Source organism: Dermochelys coriacea, chromosome 1 (genome assembly GCF_009764565.3).
Source record: "Dermochelys coriacea isolate rDerCor1 chromosome 1, rDerCor1.pri.v4, whole genome shotgun sequence".
In the NCBI taxonomy this organism is placed as follows: domain Eukaryota; kingdom Metazoa; phylum Chordata; order Testudines; family Dermochelyidae; genus Dermochelys; species Dermochelys coriacea.
Genome location: NC_050068.2, coordinates 138,689,317 through 138,705,101, shown reverse-complemented (window position 1 = coordinate 138,705,101; position 15,785 = coordinate 138,689,317). Strand labels below are relative to the sequence as shown.

The following is a 15,785-nucleotide window of genomic DNA, read 5'->3' as shown; positions in this document are numbered from 1 at the left end:
ACTCTTCCAAGAACAAAGTGGCTAAGCTCTCTGGTAAGAGAGTGGTGCCATGTAAGATGGCACTGTCATTGGCTGTGCTGATTATGGGACTAAGATGTGCCTTCATGCATCTCTGGAGATACTCTCCTGGTACGTCCAGTGGCACCAGTCACTGGAGCTGAGACATTATCACATAGCACTGCCATTTGTAGAGAGTTACTCATCATCGCTATTGCCAGACTTTGCCTTCTTCCTGGTATCAAGCAGGGATGTCTCTCCTCTACCTTCTGAGAGTGACCCTAGAGGCAGCACTGGAGATCACTCATGCAGGGCACTACTGCAAAGGAGGTGCAAGTAGCATTGGTCTAACCAGTCACAAATGGGACAGTGTCAATATAAGAGGCTGTCCTGGTTCTTCTGTGGATCATCATTTCAAGCATCCACACCAGATTTCCCTCTCCTGTGAAGAGGTCTTCCAGGGGGTACGTCAAGTCATCTAGATATTTGCCTAATTTTACAACAGGAGCATAAAAACACTAGCAAAGTCAGTACAAACTAAAATTTCATAGAGGCATTTTGTCTAACTGCTTTATATACTATATATGGAAATGTAATATTTATGGTAAAAATGAGAAAGTAAGCATTTTTTTTTTTTCAGAAACAGTGTGCTGTGACGCTTTTGTATTTTTATGTCTTTGATTTTGTAAGCAAGTAGTTTTTAAGTGAGGTGAAACTTGCGGGTATGCAACACAAATCACTCCTGAAAGGGGTACAGTAGTTTGGAAAGGTTGAGAGCCACTGGTGTAGTCAGTGTGGATCCCACTATAGGTGGGCATGTGCCTCATGCACATGCAACTATTTTTTTTTTAATAGTAATGTCCATTGGGGCCTCTCTTGTGCCTCCTCCTCAGGTGCTATCCTCCATCAATACCCTAGAGGTTCAAAGGCCATGGACTCCAAAATCCGGGGCTGAAGGACATGTTCTGGGATCTACACTGACTACTGTAACATCTCACAGTACTTTATATTGATAATTATCTGGTCCCAGTGTGAATCTCAAGTGCTTCCTGCATGCCAGTTTAATGGCTATATATAAGAACTCACCTTGCAGGTTAATAGCCATGAACCAGTTGAGCCTGCACACATGGGGTGCTGGAGGAAAGCACTATATTCTGGAATCTGAGACTATACATACAATTTGTTCAGTCTCCTCAGGTCTAGGATAGGACAAATCCCCCTTTCTTCGGGAAGGAGATACTGAAAGTAGAAGCCTCTTCTCCTGTACTACTTAAGAACCTTCCCATGAATCCTAGCAGAAGCAATATGGCCACTTCCCCCTCCAGCCCCCCCCCCATGAGATGAGTCCCTGAAGAGTAACAGGGAAAGGGTTGAGTAGGGTGGAGAGCATGGAAGTGAATGGGATAGCCAGCGACAACTATGTTCTACATGCATTTGTCTGAAGCGATATTGGTCCACGCCCAATGGAATGAGACAAGGCAGCTCCTAAAGGTGGCTGTTAGTTCCTGATAGGCCCTGATATGGTTGCTAACATTCCCATCAAATCTCCTGAGAAGGTGCCCACCAGACAAGTAGCACGATCGTTTCTGCAGTGGGTACTCGATCTGCTCCCAAAATAAGGACGAGACAGCTATCTCTTTTGGGCTTCCTGTATGGGGCTGGTGTATACATCCCCAGCAACTTCGAAGTGGTCCTTTTATCCATTGTGTATTGAAAAACTCCCTCCCCTGAAATAGGAGGTCCTAGATGGAATCTTGGACTTCTATTGGTATTCCAGATGCCAACAGTCAGTAGTCACGGCCATGACTATCAACCTTGTGGCCGTGTCTGTGTAGTCCGTAGCTTCCTGGAGGCCTCTTCTGGCTGCCTTTTTTTTTTTTTTTTTGGATGACCTCTAAGTTCTTCCCTAGTGCCCTGTGGTACTTTCGTCAAGAAGGAATCGCCCTTTCCCATGTCAGTACATTATATTAGGTGAACAATGCCTGGCAGCTGCCACCCAGTGTTGCAGACAAGTAGGCAAGACAAGTAATGCCCAGACAGGTCTAGCTTTTGGAGGTCCTTGTCCATGTGCCTTTCACAGATTTCAGCGTTTCCTACACTGCTGCCTCTACTAATGATCCTGGATTTTGATGAGACTAGAAGTGCTCAGAGTTTTTTCAGAGGCACCTAGCAGCACTCAGCCACCTGTTTAGACGTGGGCTGAATGGTGGCTGGAGTTTGCCAGAGCCTGTTGCTGTCTCTAATATGCCCTCGTTGAGAAACACTGAACTACACCATCTCGAAGCACCCCCTCCTCCCTTACCACACACATGCAGTCTCTTGTTTGTTCTCTTGTTAGGTCATGCCTAAAATTCTAGATTGTAGGCTCCTGGGGGCTGTGATCTTGTGTGTTTGTTCTGTGAAGTATCTACCGTTATTTATCTCGCATTAAAAGATGTGGTAGGTGTTGCTTGTAACTATAGTAGGCACAACTTTCTCAGACACACTTTTTTTTCAGGGTGGTGTCCCTTTAACACATAGGCAGCTCTCCCCTTGTTTGTTGTCTTAAGCAAGTAAGGCATTGAAGGTAGAGGTCTTCCCCAAACCACTTAGTTTTGTATCTGAACCTTCAGCTTTAAAATTTGACCAACAATTTGTAGTTAAAATGTGATATGGTAAGCAAAATGAGTCTCCTACTGGAGGGAATGGGCTTCGTTGCCAGGTATCTCAAATTGTTGCTGTTTTAAGGTAATATGATATCCTTCTTAGCTTGGACAAAGAGTAGGTTGAGACTCTTAGCAAACATTAGCTCATAGAACATCTGAAACTTATAAAACCTACAAGAGAGTAGCACTATTTAAATTAGGTGCATGTATATAAACAAGAGTGTGTACCATTATTTAAGCACCTGGATTCTATCATGGTCAAATATAGGAAAACTTGATGGAATAGATGTTATTTTTGTGTTACTTTTTAAAGCCCATGTAAAAGAAAAGTTTGATATGCAAGTAAATTTTGTGAGAGAAGTGAAGGGCTTTCAATGCCATGCATAGTTGAGTCAGAGTTACTAGTGGCACCACCATGAAGTTGGAACTGAATAATTTAGGAGTCAAAATTGTGTGGAAAGGACAGATAATGGTGAGAGGGGGTTATACTGGTGGTGATAAATGAAAATGATAAATAGCTGTGTGTGTAGGGGTGGGAGGGAAGAGATCAGGAAAGTTAGTCTGCTGGTACCAAGCAATATTTTCTTCTTGTTGTAGAAAAATGTTAACCATCTGGATTTATGAATACATTTTCTACTGTGTTCAGCTACAATAAACTTTGTGGAAAAAACTGACAGCTTTTAAAGGAAGACCCTTTTGAAATGCTTTAATTAGAAAACTTGTAGTCTTTTTTTTTTTTTTTCCCACCATACGAAATGGGATGGAAAAGGTGCTTTTTCAGGGTAAATAATGCAGCTGGGCAAATACTGCAGCAAAGTATTTGCAAAAATTGATATTTTTGGTGACCGTTTGTTTGTTTGTTCGTTTTTATCCACAAGAACGTTTAAAGAAAATGAAGTGTTTTGCGCAATCTTCACACAAATATGTTTTTGTCAATATTAGCACAGGAAATTCTCTTGCTGGCTTTTGAAAGTTGAGATTTGGAAGGCAATTGAAGGGGGAGGGAAGTTGTTGTTTTTTTTTTTTTTTTTTTTTTAAGAGGAGCAAGAGTTAGCAGGTGGGGGATGGTATGCAACCACTACCATCAGAGGTTGTAGACTTGTATCCCTAATCAGGCACAGGAATGTGTGTGAGCCTGGAGTTCAGCTGTGTACTTAGGGAGGGAATAATCTATCTGGGACCTACTTCCTTCAGAACCATCTTTTGTGATGGTAAGGAAAAGCTTGTGTCCTGTCCTGAGGGGACTCCAGCCTCCCATGTGCAGATGACTTCTCTGGTCCCCCTGTGTAGGTGAGGATGAGCTGCAGCATTAAGTAATTCTGGTGAGGGAGGATCTGTGTATTGCTTTGTCAGAATCTCCTAGGTGGTGGCAGTTGGATAGTGCTGGCTTTTTAAATTGCCAGTGAGAGAGACACCTTTAAATGCAGGGAGAGGATGCTCACGGAATGTGTGCCTGCAGGTAGCATGGCATCTATTTAATCCAGTATGAGACTGCCACATAGGAGGAGTGTGTAGCTGGCTTTGAGGAAATGGTGGGCCTGCAACTTCTGCCATTTGCTGCTTTGCTGGATCCTGCTGATCTTGTTAAGCTTCCTCTTGCTGCAGGGGCCTGTACTGTGACTGACTCTGCCAATAGGTTCCCGGACTGTCAGTGTTGCCCATGCTCCAACAAAAAAACAAACAAAAAATTAATATATATGGTATTGTTAGGTTTGTGTTAAGAGACTAACAAAATTAAAGCTTTATTATTGTTTCAGTAGGTACTCGAGTTTAGTGTTTACTAAATTTACCCCCAAGTTCGGATACAAAAATTATTTTAGGGGAAGGGAAGTGTTGTTCTCCCCCTTTTTCCCCCGACCAATGTATTTAAAGATCCAGCTTATGGGCACAGGGAGAGTGTCACTATTTACTACACACAATTTTTGGGTGCACAGAATCTTTAAGATATTTTGGAGTTAAGCACAGTAGCTTGTAAAACAATGGCAAAAAGAAAAGGAGTACTTGTGGCACCTTAGAGACTAACAAATTTATTAGAGCATAATCTTTCGTGAGCTACAGCTCACTTCATCGGATGCATTTGGTGGAAAATGATGAGCAGTGATACAGTTAACACTACTGACAATGAAATTATCTTTCATTTCGGAATTAACCTTGGGTCAGTCAGAACCTTTCTGAACTATCAATTAAAGCTGTCATTGGTTACTCTGTTCTTAAGACTTTCTTCACAACCATGAGGGTTTAAAACCATTTTAATTTTTTTTTTAAATACCGTCAATTCTGGCTCACAGCTCTGTGGCAAGGGGTGGATTTCACAGCTCCAGAATAAGTGTTCTGTCCATAAAAAGAAAAGGAGTACTTGTGGCACCTTAGAGACTAACAAAGCTTATGCTCTAATAAATTTGTTAGTCTCTAAGGTGCCACAAGTACTCCTTTTCTTTTTGCGAATACAGACTAACACGGCTGCTACTCTGAAACCTGTTCTGTCCATAGACCCTCTGTGATCCTAGCTTCCAGAATCCTTGAGCTTAGAGGTAATGCTGATTGGACCAGGGCAGAGTCCTGTAGATAAATGTATAAGGACTTCCCCTCTAGCTGCTCTAAGTGCTGCTTTTACATTGTTGGTGCTGCTGGTTGCTTTGTTAGAGAAGTGCAAACAGCTCTATAGGGATCTCTATCATCCCATTCCATACTAGTGTCTGGGCATCTCTTATTACACTTGTAATAGGAATTCCCTTATCTCCCCCCCCCAACCTGTTTTATTTGTACTATGCTCAAAAGTATGCTAGGTACCTCACTGAACAAATAATAAGCTTCCTGCCATGGCAAGTGAGGGTTAAAGTCAGAGGGGCTAGGGTGGGATTCAGCGGGGCACATAAATTTTGATGTGGAGATGTTAGACCCATGCAAATTTCTTGGCAAGCAAAGATTTTTCTTAAAGTTGAATATTCTGATTAGTTTGTTTTGTGGCAGAAATGAGTCTTTGGCAGGGATTTGAATGAAACTAGGGTAGTGGCCTGATGAATATTGACCTGATGAATATGTTCTAAGAAAGTGTTCCAGGTTTGTATGGGGACATGGAAAACAACACATGTTTAAGATGGTAAATTTGCCAAATTGTGAGAGTGAGACACTTACTGTATATTTACATTATGTATTAAAATATAGCTTACAATTTTCAGCCAATCTGTCTTTGAATTTCTAGTTTAAATTTCTAGTTTAATCTAGTTTAAAAATGCTTCAGGACATTTTTTGAGCTGTTGGAGTATGAACAAAAATATTCAAATAAATTTGTTAGTCTCTAAGGTGCCAAAGGTGGTACTCCTTTTTTTTTTTTTTTTTCCTCATACAGACTAACACGGCTACTACTATGAAACCAAAAATATTCAAAATCTCCTCTTTTGTGAGCAGACTGCATTGAAGATTTTGGTTTTAAGAATGTTAATAGGCTTGCTTCCAGCTTTCTTAAAAATGTGGTGATTCTTTACATACTATTTCATCGTTCTAGGTTGGAAGATTTAGAATTTTGAGAACCTGAAAGCATGATGGGAGAACTGTTTGTATTTTGCATCTGCAGCCCTAAGAAGGATGGCATGCCTTCTCTCTTATCCTTGAAAGGATTGCTGATTTAGCTAATTTTTAATCTAGTTTCATATTTTATTTCAGAATGCTTTTGGCACAAGTAAATTAGTCTTTGTTTCCTCTGGTTAAACAGTGAAACTACATTGGTCAGTTTCACATCTTGGCTCTCATACAGTAACAAAATATGTTTTTGTTTTAAATTTCACAACAGTGAAGAGAAGTTGCACTTTAAAAAAAATTGAAAATTTTATTTTTCTGTTCTTCTTGTGACAACTCTTCAGCCTAAAGTATGTTCAAGTAAAATTTAAAAATAGTCTCTTGATGGATACTGAAATTTACTTTGTATTGAATGGATTATTATGAAAGAGATTTGTGAAGCATCAGACAGTTTGATTTGATTGTAATGATGTATTGCCTTTTGTCTAAAAATTCAAAACTTTGCAGTATAATATTGTTTGTAGATAGTCAAAAGTTCATTGCTTTATATTTATGCTAATTATATGTTTCATATTGTGCTGTAACATTTCCCATAATCCTATTGACAGTACATAGAACTTGCTTAGTGATCTTTATAGCAAACAGATAGTACAAAGGATTATTTTTGTTAAAAAATCAATATATTTCGAACTCGGGAAGGAAATATTTTGATAAAGCTAGTTTTGGTGTTTACCATCTAGCTGTAAGATTTATTATATTTGCTCTTTTACTGGCACAAGTCTGTCAAGACGTGTATTAAAATCTGGCTCAGCATTTTTTATGAACTAGAAGTTTTTCTGTGCTTATTGGTTTATCAGCTTTGCAGTATAAAAAGAGGAAAATTGAATTTCTGCTTCTGAAAGCCTGCTTTTCTTAAATGTTTGACGAAAATGGATTCTACCTTAGACCTAATTTCCTACTAAAAATACCTGACTTTATTTACAAGAGGAGGGGAAAACTACTTTTTAAAGATACATTGTAATATTAATGCCATAACACAGGTAGTTGTTTTAATTTTATAATGTAAATCTGGTATTTTTTCATGTCTCTCTCTTCCACCAGTACCTTAATTCTGTTGTTCAGTAGGTCCCAACTGCCTTCACTAGGATTATTGAACATCTGCATTGCAGAAATAAGCATGCACGCTGTACTTTCTTTTGGGGAAAAAAAGTAATCCTGTTTGATCCCAGAATGGAAAATAGCAAAGGTGCTGTGAAGTATTTCATACCATATAGTAGGCTTGGAATGATTAGGTGGTTTTTTTGTTTTTGGTAAATGTCTGTTCCTCACATGTGTAGCCCTCTATGTAAAAATATTTCCATTGATAATTGAAATTTACAGATTGAAGAATTAAGAAAAATGCTGCTTGAGAACTTACTAGAGTTGAAGGATATTACTTTGTATACTTGACTGGATGTTGACCTCCCTCCCATAATTTTTCTCAACTGTGAAATTTAAATTGATAAAAATCAGGGGTGGATGGGGAATCCTTAAAAAAGCACTGATGCTAGCTGTTAAAATTATATGTCAAATAGAATTCTGCCACGCCTACATATAAGTAACTTGCTGTAAATTTCTCTATACCTTCTCTTATCTCTCTTCTTTTCCAACCTTCACAACTTTTGTCAAAACATCCTCAAACCTTTTTTCTTAATTCTTCTTTAAAAGAGAGAGATGGGTAGGTGCTTATATTTAAGAAAATAATTTTTTCATTTTTCAAAACATGTTGAAGGGACCCCCATTCATTTAGAAGTCACACTTCTGTCTGGAAATACTGTACCTGTGTTTGCATTAAGGTAACACTAAGTCTGAATCAGGATTGTGACCTCATTATACTCTGCACGGCTCAGCACAGAGTAGGACAGTCCCTCTATGAAGAGTTCTGCCTAATTTAAATCAGGATGCAATAGTGGGTATGACAAACAGGATCGGGGAGGAGGGAAACAGGAAGAATGTTACTATAGATCAGCTATGTACAGAGCTGGATAGTTTGAATTTATATATAATGTTATGGGGCTAGTAATAATGGATGAAGTGTTGCAAGATATATTCTCTCGTTAAACAGGAATTAATTCAAGGAGTCCTATGGCCTGTGGTATATAGGAGTTCAGACTAGAGATCACTGTGGCTCTTCTTCGAGTGATCGTTCATGTCCATTCAAGCAGGTGTGTTTGGCACCGGCTCTCCAGGTGACGACACTGGTGGAAGCCTCAGCTTCGTCCCTACTGACCCCGATGGTCTGGTCCTGCTGGATTTATCTGCCCCGGCACGATACCTCATCGATACTGGCTCCACAGCCCCGCGTCCGGTGGTGCGAGGGACCCTGGTGAGGGGCTGAAGGCAGTGAACTGGGCCACCTCCTGTTCTCTCTTCCTCTCCTCCACCCATAGAAGTGGTCGCGGGGACTTCGACGGCCCCCGCTTTGGAGGACAACTGGGTTCTCAACAGCTTTTGAGGCGGGCCGCCCGAAGCCCGAGATTCAGGCAGCGGCAGGTGGAAGTGATTTAGACCCCTGTCATAGACATCCTGGCTCCCTGCGGGCCCATCCACGGTTGTATTGCCATTTATCAGAGTCGATAATCGAAACATCTAAGAACTTGTGGGCAAACTCCTGCTTCTCTGGCACCTACGGCCAAGAAATCCGAGCACCGCTACTCTTGTTCCCTCTAGAGCAGTGCTACTCAAAGTGGTGGTCTGCGGACCGGTCTGGTCTTGTTCTGCCTTGGGCTGCTGGTCTGTGCACACATTGGAAAAAAAAAAATTGCCGGTTTCCCCACATCAGATAGCTTAAGAAGCACTGCTCTAGAGGGTATGAACATCTTTACACCCACCTTCCTCCGGACTCTTTGGTGGTCCGACGCGGCCATCGGAGGAGAATGTCAAGGGTTTCAAAGATCTACCCCTCTAAAAACAGGGATGCCAAGAAACTGGACTTGTTTGGGTGGAAGGCCTACTCGACAGGAGGCCTGCAACTTCGTATAGCCAACCAGCAGGCCATAGTAAGCCGATACGGGTGTAACACCTGCTCGTCTACGGCTAAATTTACAGAACTTCTGTCCCAGGAAGCTCGGGGGGAGTTCTCTGCGCTCGTGGAGGAGGGGAAACTGGTCTCCCAAGCGTCTTTGCAAGCAGCCTTGGATATTGGATATTGGGGCTTCACACACCTGCTACCCAGCGCAGAACATTTTAGGCCTTAACCCTGCCCTTCATCCTTACCAACCCCAAAACCATCAGGACGTTCCGTGTAGGTGGAACAGGAGCACTCGGAGGAGGCAGTGCCCTCCCTCTGGACAAAGCTTGGGCCAGCCCAGGGCCCCGCCGGGCTCTAGACCACCCTTTTGTTTTTGTTTTGTAGACCACCTGTTTGTTTTTGAGGGTATGGTCGAGGTCGGCTTGCTAGTATGACCCTTTGGATCCTTCCCATCTTACTTTCTTGTCCTGTTTATCCCCTTTCTGCTGTGGCTGGTCTCAAATTACTTCACACTGATGGGTGCTCCGCATGGTAGAAGGGATATTCCATCCAATTCTGTACCCTCCTGCCCCCCCAACCCCTTTCCCTGTCCTTCTTCAGGGACCCCTCTCATGAGCAACTTCTAATTCAGGAGGTGCAGTTTCTCCTCTCAGAGGGGCAGTGGAGGAGGTTCCTCAGGAGCTAAGGGGCAAGGGTTTCTACTCTCGGTATTTCCTCATACCGAAGGTCAAGGGGGCCCTCAGACCCATACTGGACCTGCGACAGCTCAACAAATATGTAAAGAAACTCAAGTTTCGCATGGTCTCGCTAACCTCCATTATCCCCTCACTGGATCCAGGAGCCCTTGACTTGAAGGATGTGTCTTTTCATATCGCAATAGTCCCACATCACAGACACTACCTCAGGTTCATGGTGAACAGAGACCACTACCAGTTTGCCGTCCTCCCGTTCGGACTGTCGACTGCCCCCCTAGTATTCACAAAATGCATGGCAGTCGTCGCAGCATTCCTGCGCAAGCGCCAGATACTGGTCTTTCCATACCTGGATGACTGGCTGATCAAAGGTCGCTCGAGAGCCCAGGTGGAGGCTCAGGTCGAGTTCATAAGGAGGATCCTCGACTTTGGTCTCCTCCTGAATGAGGAGAAATCCACTCTGTCCCCAGTGCAGAGGATAGAGTTCATAGGCATGGTCCTGTACTCTACCCAAGCCAGGGCATACCTCCTGGAGGCCAGGTTTCACTCAGGACGTCACTCAGGACGTCATACAGAGCCTCAGACAGTTCCCCACGGCGTTGGCAAGAATCTGTCTAAAGCTGCTGGGACACATGGCCTCCTGCACGTACGTGGTGCAGCATGCCAGGCTCGGGCTGCGCCCACTCCAGTCTTGGCTGGCATTGGTGTACCGACTAGCCAGAGATGCCTTGGACAGGGTCATAACCTGCCCTGCTGGTACTGGACTCCCTCCTATGGTGGCTAGACCCTCGAATGGTTTGTGCAGGGGTGCTTTTTGTCAGCCCTCAGCCCTTGACCTTGGTGTCAGACGCCTCGGATCTGGGTTGGGGGGCTCACCTAGGGGACCTCAAGACCCAAGGCCTCCAGTCTCCGGTGGACCTCGCTCTTCACATCAATGTCAAAGAGCTGAGGGCAATGCGTCTGGCATGCTACGCTTTCAAAATGCACATAATGGGCAGATGTGTTTCAATCCTCACGGACAACACCTCAGGGATGTTTTATATCAACAAACGGAAGTGCATGTTCTTCTCCCTTCTGCTGAGAAACCCTTGCACTGTGGGACTTCTGCATAGAGAACTCGATCCATCTGCAGGCTTCATACCTCCCAGGGGTGCGAAACAAGCAGGCGGACAGCCTCAGCCGGACCTTCAACGGCCACGAGTGGTCTCTTCGGCCAGATGTGGTGAGCTCAATCTTCCGGTTCTGGGGATCTCCCCAGGTAGACCTGTTTGCCACTCCGGACAACAGGAAATGTCAGACATTTTGTTCCCTCAGGAGCCACGGCTCGGGGTCCATCGGGGACACCTTCCTTCTCTCATGGGAGGGCTGCCTGCTATATGCTTTCCCACCCATCCCCCTAGTCCACAAGGTGCTCCTCAAGATCCACAGGGACTGAGCCAGAGTCATACTAATAGGCTGGTGTGGCTGCGTCAGCACTGGTTCATCTCGCTCCTGGAAATGTCCATAGTGGCCCCACTCACCTTACCGCTGGTCCCCGACCTGATCACGCAAGACCAGGACAGACTCCGGCACCCGAATCTGGAGTTGCTCCACCTTACGGCCTGGATGCTCCATGGCTAAGTGCCACAGAGCTGTCTTGTTCGGATGAGGTCAGACAAGTTCCCCTGGGTAGTAGAAAGCCCTCCACCAGAGCTACTTACCTGGCCAAGTGGAAAAGGTTCTCCATCTGGGTGGAGCAATTTAGTCAGCCACCGCTCCTCACCCCCATACCATTTATACTGGACTACTTCCTTCACCTAAAGCACCAGAACTTGTCCCGGTCATCATTTGGCCACTATCTCCGCCTTCCACTCGGGTTCAGACGGTCTCTCGGTCTTTGCAAACCCTATGGTCAGTCGTTTCTCAAGGGGTTTGGACAGGCTCTTCCCACAACACGCGTCAGCCTGTCCCTGCCTGGGACCTCACTTTAGTCCTCTCCAGGCTTACAGGCCTGCCATTTGAACCTCTGGCCATCTGCTCCCTACTATATCTGTCATTCAAGGTTGCATTCCTCATGGCAATTACCTCGGCCCGACGGGTCTCGGAGTTCAGGGCCCTCATGTCTAAGCCCCCTTACGCAGTTTTTCATAAGGATAAAGTTCAGCTTAGGCCTCATCCGACTTTTCTCCCAAAGGTGGTCTCCCATTTTCACATGACCCAGGACATCGTCCTCCCAGTGTTTTATCCCAAGCCACACTACTCCGACAGGGAACGCAGGCTGCACTCACTGGATGTGCGTAGGGCCTTAGCCTTCTACATAGAACTAAGTTGTTCCGGAAATCAGTCCAACTCTGTGTAACCGTGGCAGACAGAATGAAGGGCCTCTGGTATCATCTCAACGCATATCGTCATGGATAACATCCTGCATTAGGGAGTGCTATACCCTGGCAAAGGAGCCCGCTATTACAATTACACAACAGTCCAGGGATGATGCGGTTTTTGGGAGACCCGTGCTATTTTCTGTGGATAACTCCGACCCCACCTCCTGAGCTCTAGCTTGTGAATCACCTGCTTGGAATGGACATGAACAATCACTCGAAGAAAAACGGTTACTCACTTTTTCGTAACTGTTCTTCGAGATGTTTTGTTCATGTCCATTCCAATACCCACCCTCCTTACCCCTCTGTCGGAATAGTCGGCAAGAAGGAACTGAGGGGATGGGGGGTCGGCGGGGCCCAATACTGGGCGCCGTGAAGGCGCCACTCCAGGGGGCGCCCAGGCCGACGTATGGATGCTGCTAGGGGAAAAAATCTTCCAGCTGGCATGCACGCGGTGCATACGCACCTGCTTGGAATGGATATGAAAAACACATCTTGAAGAACAGCAGTTACGAGAAAGTGAGTAACCATTTTTTTCTTCTGATATAAAATCTGTGAAGTAAAATTTATGAAAGAGATGAGAGGGGTGCAAATATCGGTTTGTTTACTTCGTACATTTGACAGCTCTCTGTGTATAGCCAATTGCCCTGTTCATCCTGCACAGTAAGTATCCCATATTGTTTATGTGGGACTTGCACATAGAAGCCAGGTCAGAGGAAACATTAAGAAAATATAAGGAAAAGAAAAACCACAGAGGTAACGATAGTACCTGAAATTAACTGTCTTTTCAATTTGACTGTCTTTTTTTTAAACAGTTGAATTTGAAATTTGAAAGAGGTTTTAAATTATTCTCATATCTGACTCTCCTGTAGATTTTTATAGTTATCCTTACGCATTGTGTGAAAGAAATCAAGTGGACTGAAATGGGTTTCTAGTCTTTTTACCCTGCCAAAATTTCCCATTCATTTTGTTTAACTAAGGATTGCAGAGTTGGAACTCGAGCTATACCAACAATGTTGATAGTACCAAAAAATCTAATATGCTTTAAGAATGTTTCCTTTCCACCCCCTTCTTTTTCATTTAACTGTCCACCTGAGCCTGAAGCATCTGATTCTTCAAAACAAAAGTCTTCAATTTCTAGGTTTAGGTTTCTTTGAAATATTATGCGTTAAACTGCATGTTAAGTTGTATCTCCATGTCGGTGTGTGTGTTGTGTTCTTGTGAACAGGCAGGGTATTGGGACAAATTTCTCTTAGATAACTGTCTTGCTTTCTTGTAAGAATGGTGTAGATAGCGGAAGGGGTAGTTGTGATATGCCAACCAAAAGAAAGTGTGTGATTTTTGACAGTGTCTCTCTTTAAAAGGCTGACCTCTCTAAAAAGCAGAAATTCTTTCCCTTCAAGTTGACTTTCTGAATTAGAAGAACAATATTAGAGTAGGATGGAAAATTATTTTTCCATCATATGTAGTAGTAACTTTGGAAATGCAAATGCTTTAGGCTTATTATTCATATATATTTTAACCAAGAGCTCATACAGTGGGAGGTGACTAGTAAGGGTGAATGGGGTTTGATAACAAAGCCTTATCAGAAGTTAAAGGCAGACACAAGCTCGCCATCTAATTCAGAATTAAATGAAGTAGGGGGAAGTTAAACAGAAAGAATGAAGCGGAATTTACTGGATGCTTTAAACCCCAGCTATAAGTAGTATTAGTAGCAAGCATGTGGACATCCTCCACATTGACTTTTTTTAATTGGGTTTCATTCCGAACATTTTAATGTTGAAACTAACAACACTTTTTTTTTTTTCTTGCTTGCCCTTTGCCTTTGATTTTCAGTTTCCCTAGCTTAGGTCAAGTGACCTTATTGTGATCTCCCCTGTTGATCCTATACTTCCAGGGTCGAATTGACTCTTCTTGGGGTGTTTCCTGTATTGTGACTGACATAAGTGCTGTTCCTAGCTTGAAGAATTTTTCTCCGTATTTTTCTTCTTTGCCTTTGGTTTGTTTCCATTCCCCCTCACCTCCCACAATTACTTTCTTACGCCTATTTATTCCTAGTTTTCTGTCCTTGGCATCTGCCTTTCCCAGGTTTCATTCTCCTACCTGGTTCATTCCTTCCTTTGTTTCTGCCTTCCATTCTCTAGATTTGTCTATCTTCCTTCTTACCCTAATTTCCTATCTTTTTTTCAACATAGTCCGCTTGCTTGCTCACTCACATATTCAAGGATGTCTTAGGCTTCCCCTCTTCCCTGCCCGTCCGACCAAGGATCTCTGCAAGCCTCACACTCTGTATCTGTTCAGCTTTTTCTGCAGTTATATATATATATATTCATATATATAATATATATATGGCTGTGTTGTTGATTTTTCGAAGACCAGTGATGTTGGAAGTGTATGCAAAAGCTCCCACCCTGGCTGGGGTAGGGAGTAGGCAGCAGATAAGAAGACAAACTGTTAAGGAAGGTAATTAATTCGGTGTAGTGAACTAAAGTAATGTTTCTCAACCTTTTGATACCAGGGACCAGTTTGCTTCCTTCCTTAAACTGTCAGGGAGATCCCAGGGACTGGCCCCGCTCCATGGACCAGCTGTTGAGAAATGCAGAACTAGAGTGCTCCTCAACTCTACCCCTAGAAAGGAGTTATATTCTGCCTCAGTCTGACTGCACTGTCTCTGCAGAGATTTAGCTTTTTTGCTGTTCTTCAGAATGGAGGCTCAGAAATTCAGTTTTTAAGTACAATTTAATTTATAGGACAAGAAATAATTTCTAAAAGTTCACTTAAGCACCCTGAGTAGAATAAACTTGGTGCAACTGGCCTTTGCAGTAACACCTCTTCTAAATAGTAATAAATTTTATCCTGTTGTTGGATTTGTGCTATTTCAAACAACGGTTTAGAATTTCCAATTGTCCTTACATTTTTAACAGGCTGGTGAGCATGTTGTAAATAGCCTATCTGGTGCTACACAAACTAATGAAATGCTGGAATCCTTTTATGTTTCTGACAGACACTCCACTTGTGCTAAACTTGATGACTATCACTGCAGGGTTGGAATCTTATTACAGCACCAAGTGCAATCTAGTGTTTGGAACAAAAAAAGATTAAAACCGTGCACTGTTTTAAGTAATCTACCCATAAAGGCAACTACTTTGACTCTGCAACACCTTTCATAGTTTATGCTTAAAGAGTAAAAGCTTTGAAATGTTTTGGGGGAATTCTACAATCATTTCAAATATAGATATTATTCATTTGATGATCATTTATGGTATTATTGTGTAGCAAAAATGCTTTGCTTGTTTTAGTATTCAATTTTATTTACTGCTATTTTTTAATCTTAAATTTTTTCCATTGATAATACTTGTTTGGTACCTTACAAATATTATTAAAACTAACAAATTTCAGTAAATGAAGTTTTCAATTGGTTTTATCCACATGAAGTATCCTGTAGATGTAAAATGACACGTCATGAAGTCCATCACGATCATATATAATTTACAGACCTCAAATTACCTTGAAATTGTGAAGCTTCGGTCAAAGCTATTCAGTTGTTTAATGAAACTCAAAGTTTTTA

The 15,785-nt window shown here is 42.8% G+C and overlaps 1 protein-coding gene across 2 annotated transcripts in view; it reads left to right on the top strand.

Moving 5' to 3' along the window:
* Positions 1-15,785, top strand: part of SCML2 (Scm polycomb group protein like 2) — a 135,868-nt gene that overhangs the window by 6,874 nt on the left and 113,209 nt on the right. The window lies entirely within an intron of this gene.